This window comes from Prinia subflava, chromosome 28 (assembly GCF_021018805.1).
Source record: "Prinia subflava isolate CZ2003 ecotype Zambia chromosome 28, Cam_Psub_1.2, whole genome shotgun sequence".
NCBI classification, from domain to species: domain Eukaryota; kingdom Metazoa; phylum Chordata; class Aves; order Passeriformes; family Cisticolidae; genus Prinia; species Prinia subflava.
In genome coordinates this window covers 208,826-221,352 of record NC_086274.1, presented here as the reverse complement: position 1 = coordinate 221,352, position 12,527 = coordinate 208,826, and positions in this window count along the sequence as shown.

Sequence of the window (12,527 nt, the reverse complement as noted above, 5' to 3'; positions counted from 1 at the left end):
CCTGGGTGCCTGTGATACAGGGCAAACGAGACAGCAGGACTGAGTAAATCTCATTACAATTACCAGCCTGAAATTTCCTGCCCACCACCACCATAGTGATGGGCCACCTGCTGGTAGTAGGAGAGGGGGAGGACAACTTGAGCACACCACTCACCCAGCTGCTCCCTGCCCTGCTCTACCTCAGACGGGCTCGGGAGGAGCTGCAAAGCTTCTGCCCTTGGAAACTCCCTTCGGTAATTATTCATTTATTCAAGTAATAATGTCAAATCATGCAGAATCTTAGAACCATCAAATCAGAAAATCACAAAATCATAGAATTGTTTGGGTTGGGAGGGACCTTAAAAATAATTTGAAACCCCTGCCATGAGCAGGGACACCTTCCACTCAAACAGGTTGCTTCAAGTGCTATCCAGTCTCACCTTGAATGCTTCCATGAATGGGGCACCCACAAAATCTCTGGGATGCAAAACAGCAAACCTGTCCCAGTGCCTCAATGCCCTCACAGTAAAGGATTTCTTCCTAATATCTAATCCACGCCTATTCTTCTTCATTTAAAAACCATTCCCCCTTGTCCTGTCACTACAAGCCCTTGTAAAAAGTTCCTTTCCAGTTCCCTTGTAGCCCCCTTTAGGTATTGGAAGGCTGCTATAAGTTCTCCCTGGAGGCTTTTTCCCCCCCTCATGAACAGCCCCAGCACTGTGTCTTCATAGGAGGGATGCTCCTGCCTTCAGAGGCCCTCCCCTGGCCTCGCTCCAGCAGGTCCACATCATTCTTGTGCTGGATGCAACACCTCATTTGGGGTCTCACCAGATCAGAGCAGGGAGGGACAATCACCTGCCTCAGCCTGCTGGCCACACTGCTTTGGATGCAGCCCAGATGCAGCTGGGGCTGTGAGTGCTCACTGCTGGGTCATGTTGAGCTTCTTGTCCACCAATGGCCCCAGATCCTCCCCAGGGCTCCTCCTGATCCGTCCTCCACCCAGCCTGAGTTTGTGCTCAGGGTTACTATGTGTGTGAGCTCTTGCTGGCAAATGTTTGACCTTCAGTACGGACCTTTGCACAAAGAGGATGCTGGAGGACAGATGTGCTGTGCTCAAAGGCTCTCACTTCTATGGGCCTGTGAGATTTGCAGCCAAGACAGGCTTTGAAACACCATGTGAGGTTTGGCTGAACTACACCCTGTTAGAGTAAACCCGACCCCTGACAGGACGTGGCTGGCCCACTTCGTAATTGGGGACCAAGAGGGAGTTGTGAGCAACCTCTGCAGATGCTTTACAGGATTCCTGGAGTCCCCAAGTCCAGAGGAACTGTCACCAAAATTATCTGCTCTGATTTGGATTTGTCAGGATAATTTGGATTTGAAAACACACTTAATCTTGTTCTTCCAAAGCCTTGCTGATTTATAAACCTGATCAAAAAAGATATTATAAGTTTCAGATCACAAATTAATTCTATTCTCCCCATTCTCATAGCATCCCAAATTACAGATCAGGTTTTTTTCAGCAAATTCAAAATAAAGAAATAGAGACTCCTGTCACAGCCAAATGTTTCTTGAGTTTTGGAAGATTTCTTCAGGGTTTTAGGAAGAAATGCCCAAATTCAAGCTGAAAATACAAACCAGAGTTAATACATTATATCCTCATGGTTGTTTCACACCACTGACTGGTCAAGTTTGTTAATCTGTGCAAATACTGATTACTGTTGCCTAAGTTAATCAGCCTATTTATTAAATAGTATTAAATACTAATCATGTTCTTACTATGTTACAACAAATGCACTGGGACCATGAGGGCATTTCTAGTACTGTTTAGGGAAATAAAATTAATTTTCCAGTCCTACCCATTCATGTGAATTTTGCATGTTACCTGTGTGAGCTCCACTCTCACTAGTAGCAAGAGGCAGCACATGAGAGTGTTGGATGTCATCTCATCAAACTCAGACTCACACTACTCTCTGTCCAAAACTGCAGGCAAAATAAACCTCCTTTGAGCCTCAGGTCACTTGTGTGGGGCAATCGATTCGTGCTGTTGGGGGGCTGTTTCTTCAGATCAACTGGCTCTGCTGAAAACACTTCCCTTGGTGTGTACCACCAAACCAGCTGGACCTCAGGGGTGGTAGCACTTCAAACTCTTGGGCTTGTTGTTGAAAACAGTATTTGGGAAAAGTCTTCAGCTGAGGGGGAGAAGAAATTTGTAAGCAATCCACAGTTTTTGACAAGGCTTACCCAATGAAGTTCAGGATATTCAAGAAGTTGTAGAAGGTGGGCTGTCCTTCATCTCCTAGAGGCTGTGCTTCCTCAAATGAAATACCCAGCCACCACTGTGGATGTTGCCACCAACCTGAAGAAGAGATCTCTGTTCAGCACCAGCAGAATCAATATTGCTTCTGCTCTCCAGGCCAAGGGGTTTTCCTATGGGAGGCAGAGGAAGCTTTCTTGCAATACCATGAGCGTTAGAGATTCCCTAAAGCATCTGGCCCTCCAAAGACCAGGAGACTGGAGGCTGAAGGATACAGAATGATTGTTTGGGTAGTCAGAATTAGAAGAGAAAATCAGTTCTAAAGAGAAGGAAACTTCACATTACCTGTCTGGAGGAAGAAAAGTAAATCTAAGACTGCCACATGATTTCTGGTGACATAACAGAGTTAACACAGTTATATAATAAGTAAACAGTCTTGCTTAATAATATCTTGCATGGAAGGTCTCCATGTATTTTAGTGCTGATAAAGTCAGCCTTTAATGAAGAAAGACAATATTATTATTATTGTTATTGCTATTGCTGTTTCCAGTTTCTAAGTCAGCCCCAAAACGAGTTCTAAAAGTGCCTCCTGGTTTAAGGGTGTCATGTGTGCATCTCCTTGAGTTTTACTGCTGCTGTGTGCTGGTCTCATCTTGATAGTGGCATTTCTGAATAGTGAAGCTGGATGGCTCCAGCCTGCAGCACCCTCTCAAAATCAGTGTTTGCTTTTGTTATAGTCACACAGCCCCCCTCAGGTGGTAAAGGCGAAAGGCCACCTCTCTCAAGAGGTGTCACAGTTTTCTCCCAGCAGGCTCAGAAGGCACTGTCTCCTGAGCTGACTGTGGGGGACCTTCCCCTCTGAAGTAACTTCTGCACATGTCATTCCCCTTCTGCACACTTTCTTGCACTCCTGCCATGAAGGAGTGGACCTCGTGGTCTGCATGGATAACCTGCTGGAGGGAAGGCAGGTGGAGCTGACAGGAGTCAGGAAATGACAGGACTTGAAGCAGGGAAGTAATATGGTATGCTGAGGGAGCAGCAGCTTCTTCCTTATCAGCATTGCTGAATGTGGGGTAAGCACTGTGGGCTGTGAGCTGGAGAAGAGCTACGCCACCCCAGCAGGCTGCCCTGCCACCCTCACGGCTGCCTCCATCCAGCCCTCGTGAGGATCCGTAGCCACACAAGGCCCGTTCATTTCACACAAAACCCAGAGCTGCATCCCTCCACACACTCCTTCCACAAACCATGGAGAGAGGGGATGCAATCCACAGGAGAAAGATGGGGTGCAAGTATCCCATTGCTGAGCAGTCACTACAGGCAATGACAGGCCCCAGCTGCCGCCTTCTGTTGTCACTGGGAACATCAACAATTTCCCAGCCTTCTTCTCCCAAGTGTTAGTGCCACTCTTATGCTGAGGCCTTCAGAAGTATCCATTTCCTTGTTTGTTCTGCCCGTTTGTTGGCCAGCAGCCTGAGAGACAAACTCGCTCAGGAACAGAGAGGTTCTCGTGTCCTCCAGGAACTGTTGGGCTTTGGTGGAACTCAACCCACTGCAACTGTCAGGACAAGTAGGCCACGACTCCAAAAAGGTTTTCAAGACTGCAGTCAGTGTCCTTTGGCCATAGATAGTCAGAGATCAGAACCACAGAATGCCCTGGCAGTGTGGAACCTGCTGCCATCACCACCTGGGGACATTGCTGTCAATACAAACCGAGGGCATCTCCTTGGAACCACACTGAGCACTGCCTGTAGCAAAAGCCAGGAATGCATGATCAGCTGAGCACCCCGAGACAGCTGGCTCTCAATTTAGAGCCCTGGTGACATTTTCCACTTAAAAGATAAAGTAAATGGGTACAGGTTGAATAAAGGTGTCTTCTTTCAATACTGACACCCCCTCAAGCTGCTTTAGCCTGTGAGATCCACCAAGAGGTTTGGCTGCTTCATCCAACAGGAGACTAGAGGACACCCATACACCCAGAGGTGAACATACAATCTGGTATCCAAAACAAGTTCCTGGAATGCCTCTGAGTTCCCTGAAGAAGAATGACTAACAGAAATGTGCTCATTTAACAGGAACCCCTGTTACAGACAAAGCTGAAAGACCCATGACACAAATTCATACCAATGACACCAAGATTCATGATGCTAATCAAGACTCGGAAGCCCATTAAAATACTTGGTTTGATGTGTCAGTGTTTCAAAGCCTGTTGTTTAAATTCACAGGCAGTTCTCAACAGAGCAAAATGGTACATTTTTTTTCTTTTCTGGTTGTAAAGTTAATGTAAACAGAGGTGTGCTCATAGATCTTCCTGGGAGACAGAGGAAGGGATGGCTTGGGTGGGGAAGGCGTAATACCAATCAGCACATAAAATCCTTATTCCACCTTTGCATGTACATTTCAACCCTGACAACTCTAGACCACTATCCTCACTCAGCTCTGCCCATATATTCCAGTGCTGCCTATCTACATAGTCTGCCATGCACTGCCATGCAGTCTGCTTTAGTTTCTCATTTGCCCACTGTTCAGGCTTCATTTTCCTTTTTTTCAATTGCTAAAAGTTTTCCTGCTTCTACACTTGCCATCTAATATCTCTCTCCTTCTGCCTTTTGTCCCAGCCCACCCCTTTCACCTACAATGTCATAAATAGCTTGGAGGCTCACATTGGTAACTGTCTCCAGCCTCAGGTAGCAAGAGACACAGAAAAGTGTTTTTTTTAGTGAAGGTTTCCATTCATAACAGCAGGCAGTCCTGTTTAAATCATGGAGCACTTGGGAGCTCTGAGTCTTCCACTTCTAAGAGGCAGGACAATTAGAGACTTCCTGAAGAGAAGAGGATGTGTGTTACACTACCTCTGCTCCATTATTCAGATTGCTAAATTAGGATGCATCGAGTGTACAGACTAATGTCTCCTATGTTTGATATCTGAGTATATAAAGACTAAGTCAATAACGGGCTAAATTTTAGGTGGTGTTGCTACTCCTACAGGAAATGTGAAATCATGCCCTGAAGATACTGCTATGATGATTTGCTATCAGCTTTCCTGTAGCCCTTCTGAAGGCTGACCATGAGTTCAAGGTTACTGCTACAGACTTACTAGAAGAAACACAGGATAGCAAAGGTTTAGCTGCTCTCCTTTCTTGATACCACCAGTGCTGCATATGGCAAGTATATGATCATGACAGCATGATTTTAAGCATTCCTGGAATCCCTCTGCAGCTCATCAGACCAGGATTTTGTTAACCTACGTGGAGACACACAATTACATTGATTATAGCACTCCAGAAACTCCTCCTCACTATTTCCACACTCACAGTCTGAATTATCAAGTCCAAGTTCAAACAATCTACTTCACACAGTGGACATCCTGCCACAGGCCCTGCAAAACCTCTCTCTTTCTTTAGATATATACACATCTGCACCAACATTCATAGTCACTACTCCTACCTTGTTTTGTTACATGACTCACCACCTCTGCTGTTTTGGAATTGTTGTTTTCTGAGTTCCATATTGGGTTTATTAAAAGGTTTTGGGGAAAAAAAAAAGAGACAAGGAAAAAACATCAGGACAGTGAAAAGAGCTCCACGCTTCAGTAAGAAGAGAGAAGATGGCTCTGCAATTTGTTCTGCTGGTACACAATGCTCTGGGCTGGTCATTGTGGTCACCTAGTAGGTTTGTGGCTTTTTCCTGTCTGGCCAGCCCCTAGATGAGGGCATGCTGCCTGTATTACATCCCTTCTTCAGCCTTTGTGCTTGCAGCAGGTAAATGACCATGTTGCAGTCCCAGTGCCAGTCCTCTCCTCCCTTACATGACAAGGGTTTATCGGATCAGAGCTGTCCCTCTGTGCCCGAGGACAGGCCTGGTGAGGGCTGGATGCTGCTGTGCTCTGAATGCTGAAGAGCTTAGTGCTTTGTGCCTTGAGACACAGCAAGGAACTGCCAACACAGGAAGCCCCCCAGCCCCATGGAGCTTCAATTCTCTGTCAAGCTGCCTCTCTTATATTCAGCAAATAATTTAGGTGAGGCATTTTGATTGTGACTTCACACAGCCTTTTGCTGATAGGTATAGGAAATTTTCAACTTCTACTCTGCTTTCTTGCCTGTTTCTCATACCAGACATAGTACTTACAGAAAATTTAAGACTGCACTGGAGGACACAGTGTATTTATAATTTTAACTGCTGAAGTATGGTTAGAATGCTGTTGATTGTGAGGTGGTGGAATGAGATAACAGGCTGTGCTGATGAAATGTCTTATCACTTCATGGATGCCAGTCATCACTTGGAAGTTCAGGACTTCACCCAGTTCCCAGCACACCAAGAAACTGGCTGCAATAAGAATGTTTGAATAGTTAGCAGAAAAAAGATCTGCAATGATAAATTGGGTAAATTGATGTTGGGTGTGTGGCCTTCTAGGCTGGGCAGCAAAGACTAGGCCAACTCCAGGTAGCCCTGGTTAAAATGGCTATGTTCTACTTCAGTGCATTTTCTCAAGTCTAGACTCTCACCTTTCCCCCTTTGCTCCATTGTATGTTTAGAACTTGTGTATTTTGTCTCTTTTTGCATCTTGTTCCTATCCATGTATATCCCACTGGACATCAAGTCCCTGATCTCTATCACTATATTTGCGCAGTAAGCAGCATCCATCCCTGCCTGAAGGCATTCTTGTCATTCTGAACAGCTCTGGTATGTGTTGCAATCAGCTCCTGAACTCTCTGACATAAGACTTATTGAAGGTTTCAGTATCTTCACAAACAAAGCTATATTGGATGCTCAGTCCATTTGGGATGTATGAGAAGATGAAGCTTCTCTTTTCTCCAGGCAGAAGAATGAGTGTGACCACTGGTAAAGTTTGTGACACTTCTTTGCCTACTCACAGTTTCTCTCTAGCTTCTGCCTGGAAATTAGCTCAGGGGCAACTCCGTCGATATTTACTCCTACTTCTGTTGGATTGAGGATACAGATTTTTTTGGTTCTCAAAATCCTCTGCTGGGCAGCCAGCGTATTACAGTGCAACAAGAGCTCCAAACGTTTTTTTTTTGTGGGGACTTTCTGCCCATCACTCCAGCCTGTCGAGGTCAGCAGAGCCCTCTAGGGTATTGGCCACTCCTCCCAGTTTTGTGTCACCAGTGAACTTGCTGAGGAGGCCTCTGCCCCTTCACCAAGTCATTGATGGAGAAGTTAAAAAATACTAGGCCCAGTATTGGGGGACACCACTAGTCATCTCCAGTTAGACCCTGTGCCACTGATTACAACCCTCTGGGATCTGCTGTTCGTCCAGTTCAATCCACCTCACTGTGCCCTCATCCACTCCACACTCCCTGAGTTTGCCTGTGAGGATGCTGTGAGGGCCAAAAGCCTTGCTGAAGTCAAGGTGGACAATATCCACCGCTCCCCCCTCATCCACCCAGGTTATTCCTTCACTGTAGAACACAACCAGGTTGGTGAACCATGATTTACCTTTAGTCAACCCATGCTGACTACTCCTGATCTTCTTCTCATCCACGTGAAGAGATGTCTCCAGAGTGAGGCCTCCATTACCTTGCCAGGGATCGAGGCACTGGTCAGTTGGTCCTTGGCTTCATGTGCTTCAGCACAATGATTCTATCTATTTGCTTATTTCTTCTATTACTTGAGAAATACAGATTATTGTCGGGTTTTTTTCTTCAAAAAATTCAAAGCAGTTCATCAAGCTCTGCTGGACTTAGTGACAGAAGCAGTCTAATTCTTGGAGTAACTTATCCAGAAGATGTTATTTGTTTTGCTTCCAAAACATTAATTTTTTCTGCAGTTTTGCTAGAGAAAAGCCAAAATCACATGCATGCTCTTCCTCTAGCAATTGTTTTGTCTGTAGATCTACCGAGGGCATCACTTGCCACTTGTTTAGCATGTTTAACTGTAAATATATACATCCATCAATCAAAACATCTCTCTCAGTGATCACTATATTCACTGATATTTTAACCTTTATATTTTCCTTGGCATTGCAGTTTGGCTTTCCCTGGCAGACTGATAGATAGGCCACTGTTTAGCTTAAATTTGGCTTGGCAAGTTTGCTATCCTCTCTTGCACAGCACTGAGCACGTCTTCACACATTCCAACCACTGCCAAGTTATGTGTTTGCTGCTTTGTTTACTGTTTGTACAGAGAGTATTTTTTTCCGAGACTACTGCTGAATTAATTTTTGCTTATCAGCTTATGTTAATGCCAGATATGACCAAAATATTGTTTTCTGAGTCACATCGTATTTCCTTTGAAAGAAAACATTTCTCTCATTTTCTTCTCCGCAGACTTTTCTGGCTACAATTACTGTACTTGGCTAGTAAAAGATTTCTGAATTTGCATTTCTTACTACCTACATGTGGTGAGAAGTGCCAAGACTGATATTTTGCCCATGGCTGTAATTGTGTACTTGTGCATTTACTCTAACTTGTGTATTCAGGGCTCTGTTGTGCTATTTGCTCACTGGTCTCTGTACCATCCTACAGAGCTTTAACTGGAAGCCTGATATTAACAGGCTTGTGGAAAAGTAGAGATTGGAAATGTTCAACTGGCTGACACTTTCCCTTCACCTTTCACCTAATACTTTTGTAGGTCTTCATAGGATAATGCCTCAGACAAAGTAAATTTGTCGACATTGAAGCAGTCTGACATTCTACAAAGCAGTATAATCCTAGAGATTAAAAGCGCTGATGCAGTGATCTCTGGGGAGACAGTTTTCTTACTATGATTTTCTTTGACTCAAAAACAAAGAAAACCTCAAAGCAAAGCAAACCCCATGAGCTGAAAGCCACAACGTGGTTTCAAAACAAATTCCCTATACCACAGAGTCTAGGCAAGCAACGAAGTCCCAAAGTCTCTCCTTATTTTTTCTGTAAGTGTAGGGCAATATATTGAAACAAAATTAACATCTAACACTAAAATCTTAAAAAATTTATTTAAAACCCTTTAGTGTGTGATCAACTCTGGTTTTACTAGAGCTGAACTCACAGCATTTCCTTCTAAGTTTTGGATACGAGACCTATCACATCAGCATCACAGACCCAAAGTGCCCAACACTGTGGCTTTGAGATGCTAGAAACTGCCTTCAAATTTGATTATTTCCAGTTGGACCAGCTCTCCTCTCCATGGGCTTACCTGCTCATGATTTTTATGTTTGCCTCTTGTTTGCTAAATTTTGTCACTAGGAGAAGATTTGTGCAGCTTTTGATAACAGAGCTGGAAACAGTTCAAAGGATTCATCTGAGAGCAGTCAGTCACACATCAGAAAGGATTTTCATTAAAAAATAAAGACACAGAGAACAAAGGGGAGCTCAAAGAGAATTCTGTCTTAGAAACCTGTGAAAAGTAAAAGAAATCTGTAACAAAGAAATCTTGCTTAAAACCCATCATTTCCAGAGGTAAATTCCAAAGAAGTTTGTGGGGAAACTGCTGATGAGTACTTCTGTGTGAACAAGCTGAAGAATACTATCTCAGAACAGATGTGACTGTGTCACTAGATTGAGACTGTCTGCTTTCTTGCAAGGCCAGAAGGAGTAACAGCTTTATTATTTACAGTTCAGACTTATTTTCCAAATTTTGCTTTTGTATAGTTCTGTCACCTCTAATTTTTGATGCTTTCCTTTGATCACTTTCAGCCTGACTCAGCACAACAAACACCTGCCCTTATTCTCCTGTTTAATTCTCCCTATGAACTACTCCAGCAATGCCTAAGAGACAGCAGTTCTGGGCTACAAATATGTGTGGTTCCATTTCAGCCCTACAGGAAATGCCATAAGTGGGACAGGAATACAGTGAGATCTGTGATGTAGAGTCAAACAAAGCTGCTTCATTTACAGCAAGTGACAGACTTTGTTAGAATACTGCACCAAGGTTCCAAACAATTATGTATCCATTACTGTGAATTTTATAGACCAGATCTGCTTGGCATCACTCAAATGTCTGCAGGATTTCAAGGCTAGTCTTTTGTTTGTTCTAAATCCAGGACAGCAAACCCCAGTGCATTTCTTCCATGTTTTGCAAAATCACCTAAAAAAATCTAGATACCTAATACCTCTCATTCATTGAATAACAGTGACATCAGGGATTAAAAAAGAAGGGTAAGATTACCATGAACTGTCATCTAGACAAAGAATTATTCTGCTTAGAACATCTTAGTAAGCACCTTGATGCCACCTTCAACAGAGGCACCAACAGTGTCCCTGTCCTCTGTAAATTAAATTAGGTTAATTTACAAGGAACAGAACAGTATTTCAGCATCTCTGGCTTGAACTGGCCAATAAATTCTAAAGGGGAAGGAAGGACAACATCATAAATACATAGACATCATAGTTTCCTCAGGTTTGTCTCACTGAGCAACTACATTAAATAAGCCCCAAATTAAAAATATCTCAAACAAATGCAACAAACTAAGATTTTAGGAAATACCTATATAAGTGACTTTTTGGAACACATCTTGGGACAGTGTCTCAGGTAAAATAAGTAATTGAATCTTCACCAAATTTCACAACACTCATTTGAGGGTCCATGCTCAATTAGCAGTTTTGGTATTTGTATTTCACAAATAATTCTGTGACAGAATAAAGGAAGTCCCACATGAACGGTGTATTTCTCTCTAACACTCAGTTAGAGCTCTTGAGTAGATGACACATCCTCCTGAACATGGCTTGGGTGAGGAACAGTGTAGGGCTGAAAGGACATACAACCATCCACCCAGAACCAAGCATGCCAAGACTGAGATGATTTTTTTCTGTCCAACAGCTTAGTGCTCCTCTACTACAGACTGGTTACCTCCTGTCTTCTCACCAATGGATGTGGACAACTACCAGCAATTCTCTATATTCATTTCCTTTGTAAAAAATGTCACCTGGCCCACCCAAAAAGTCCTTCCTTCCCTATCGTGTAGGTTATGGTGTCTAAATGTTCTAGAGGTGCTGTTCACTCCTCTTGGGATACCCCCAGCTATTTACAGCTTCAACACACAATGCCAGTTAAGGCTGAACATGGTCAAGTGAAGAACAATTATTTCCTGCATCTTTTATGCATGCCCCAATTTACTATGCCCCAGAATAGGAAACCTAGAGAAAACATCATCTTTGTCTGAAATTCAACTTTCTGAATCTTCATTTTCAGTGACTTTCTTTGTCCACGTCTCACTGCTTCAGCTAACCCTCATAATTTTTCATTAAGTTGGGAAGTTTGAAATCTGTGACATCTTTGTTGAAAATACTCCTTTCCAATGAGAAGACAAAGGTGACTCCTATAATTTCTAAAAATTCTACCAGTAAATTTAAAACTACCTGCAATAGAGGAAAAATCCAAACTAAACATATGATAGAGCCCCTGAAAAATGAGGGGAGAAAAAAATCTCGTCCTTATCCGTAAATCAGAATCTTTGCATTATGTACGACACCACCATGGCAATTTTCTCTAGTGCTCTCCATCAGTTGATCTCTTTTTCCTTGATAGCCTGTTGAACACCAACAATGTCCATGGATCAGGAAGCTATCAGCTGCCTGCTGGCATCTGGGGTGAAGATGACCCAGGGCAGGGAGCTTAACAGAAGCACAGAGCCCAGACTGTACAATGCAAATCTTTTACTGCAAATTAGGCTCTTATTTCTCATTGTGTAAACACTGGATGCAGAGTTTAGACTGTAAACTGAGCACTTGGCAAAGCAGAGCCAACAGCACCCAGGCCAGGTTAAATTGAGTGCCGGTGGCTGTAGTTGCCTATCCTAACACATCCCTCTGCCTCACATTTCCAATTAGCTGGTTTTAGGATTCCTGGAATGGGGATGTGGACAGATGTAAGGTCCTCGAAGGATGGCCCAAAGTGCCCCTGAAATGAGCAGCTAGTTTATTGTGGTGATAGAAAGAGAACAGGGAGGGGAGAATCAGTGAAGGGACATTCAGGAGCTGGGAGAGGGAAGCAAGGAGACACACAAGGAGAGTTACAAGTTTGCCACCTGGATGATGCCACTCCCGTCAGCTCACCAAGGTGGCTGAAGGTAAAGCACACGTATCTGCTGCAAAATCGCTTTGGCTTCCTCTCCCCACAATGCTGCACACTTCCTTGTGCTCCCGGCAGAGGCCAGCCCTGGCTGCTCCAGCCCCGGCGGGTGCGCAGGGGAAATCCCGGAGCGTGGTCCATGCTGTCCATCCCTCTCACCACCGATCCAGCCGTCCCACTGCTGCTCCCGGGCACATCTGCCATGGCTCTTGCAGAATAGTGAGGCTGCTCCAGAATCTGGGACACGCTCTGCAGGGCTGCTCATTTCCCACTGCAGCCTAAGCCA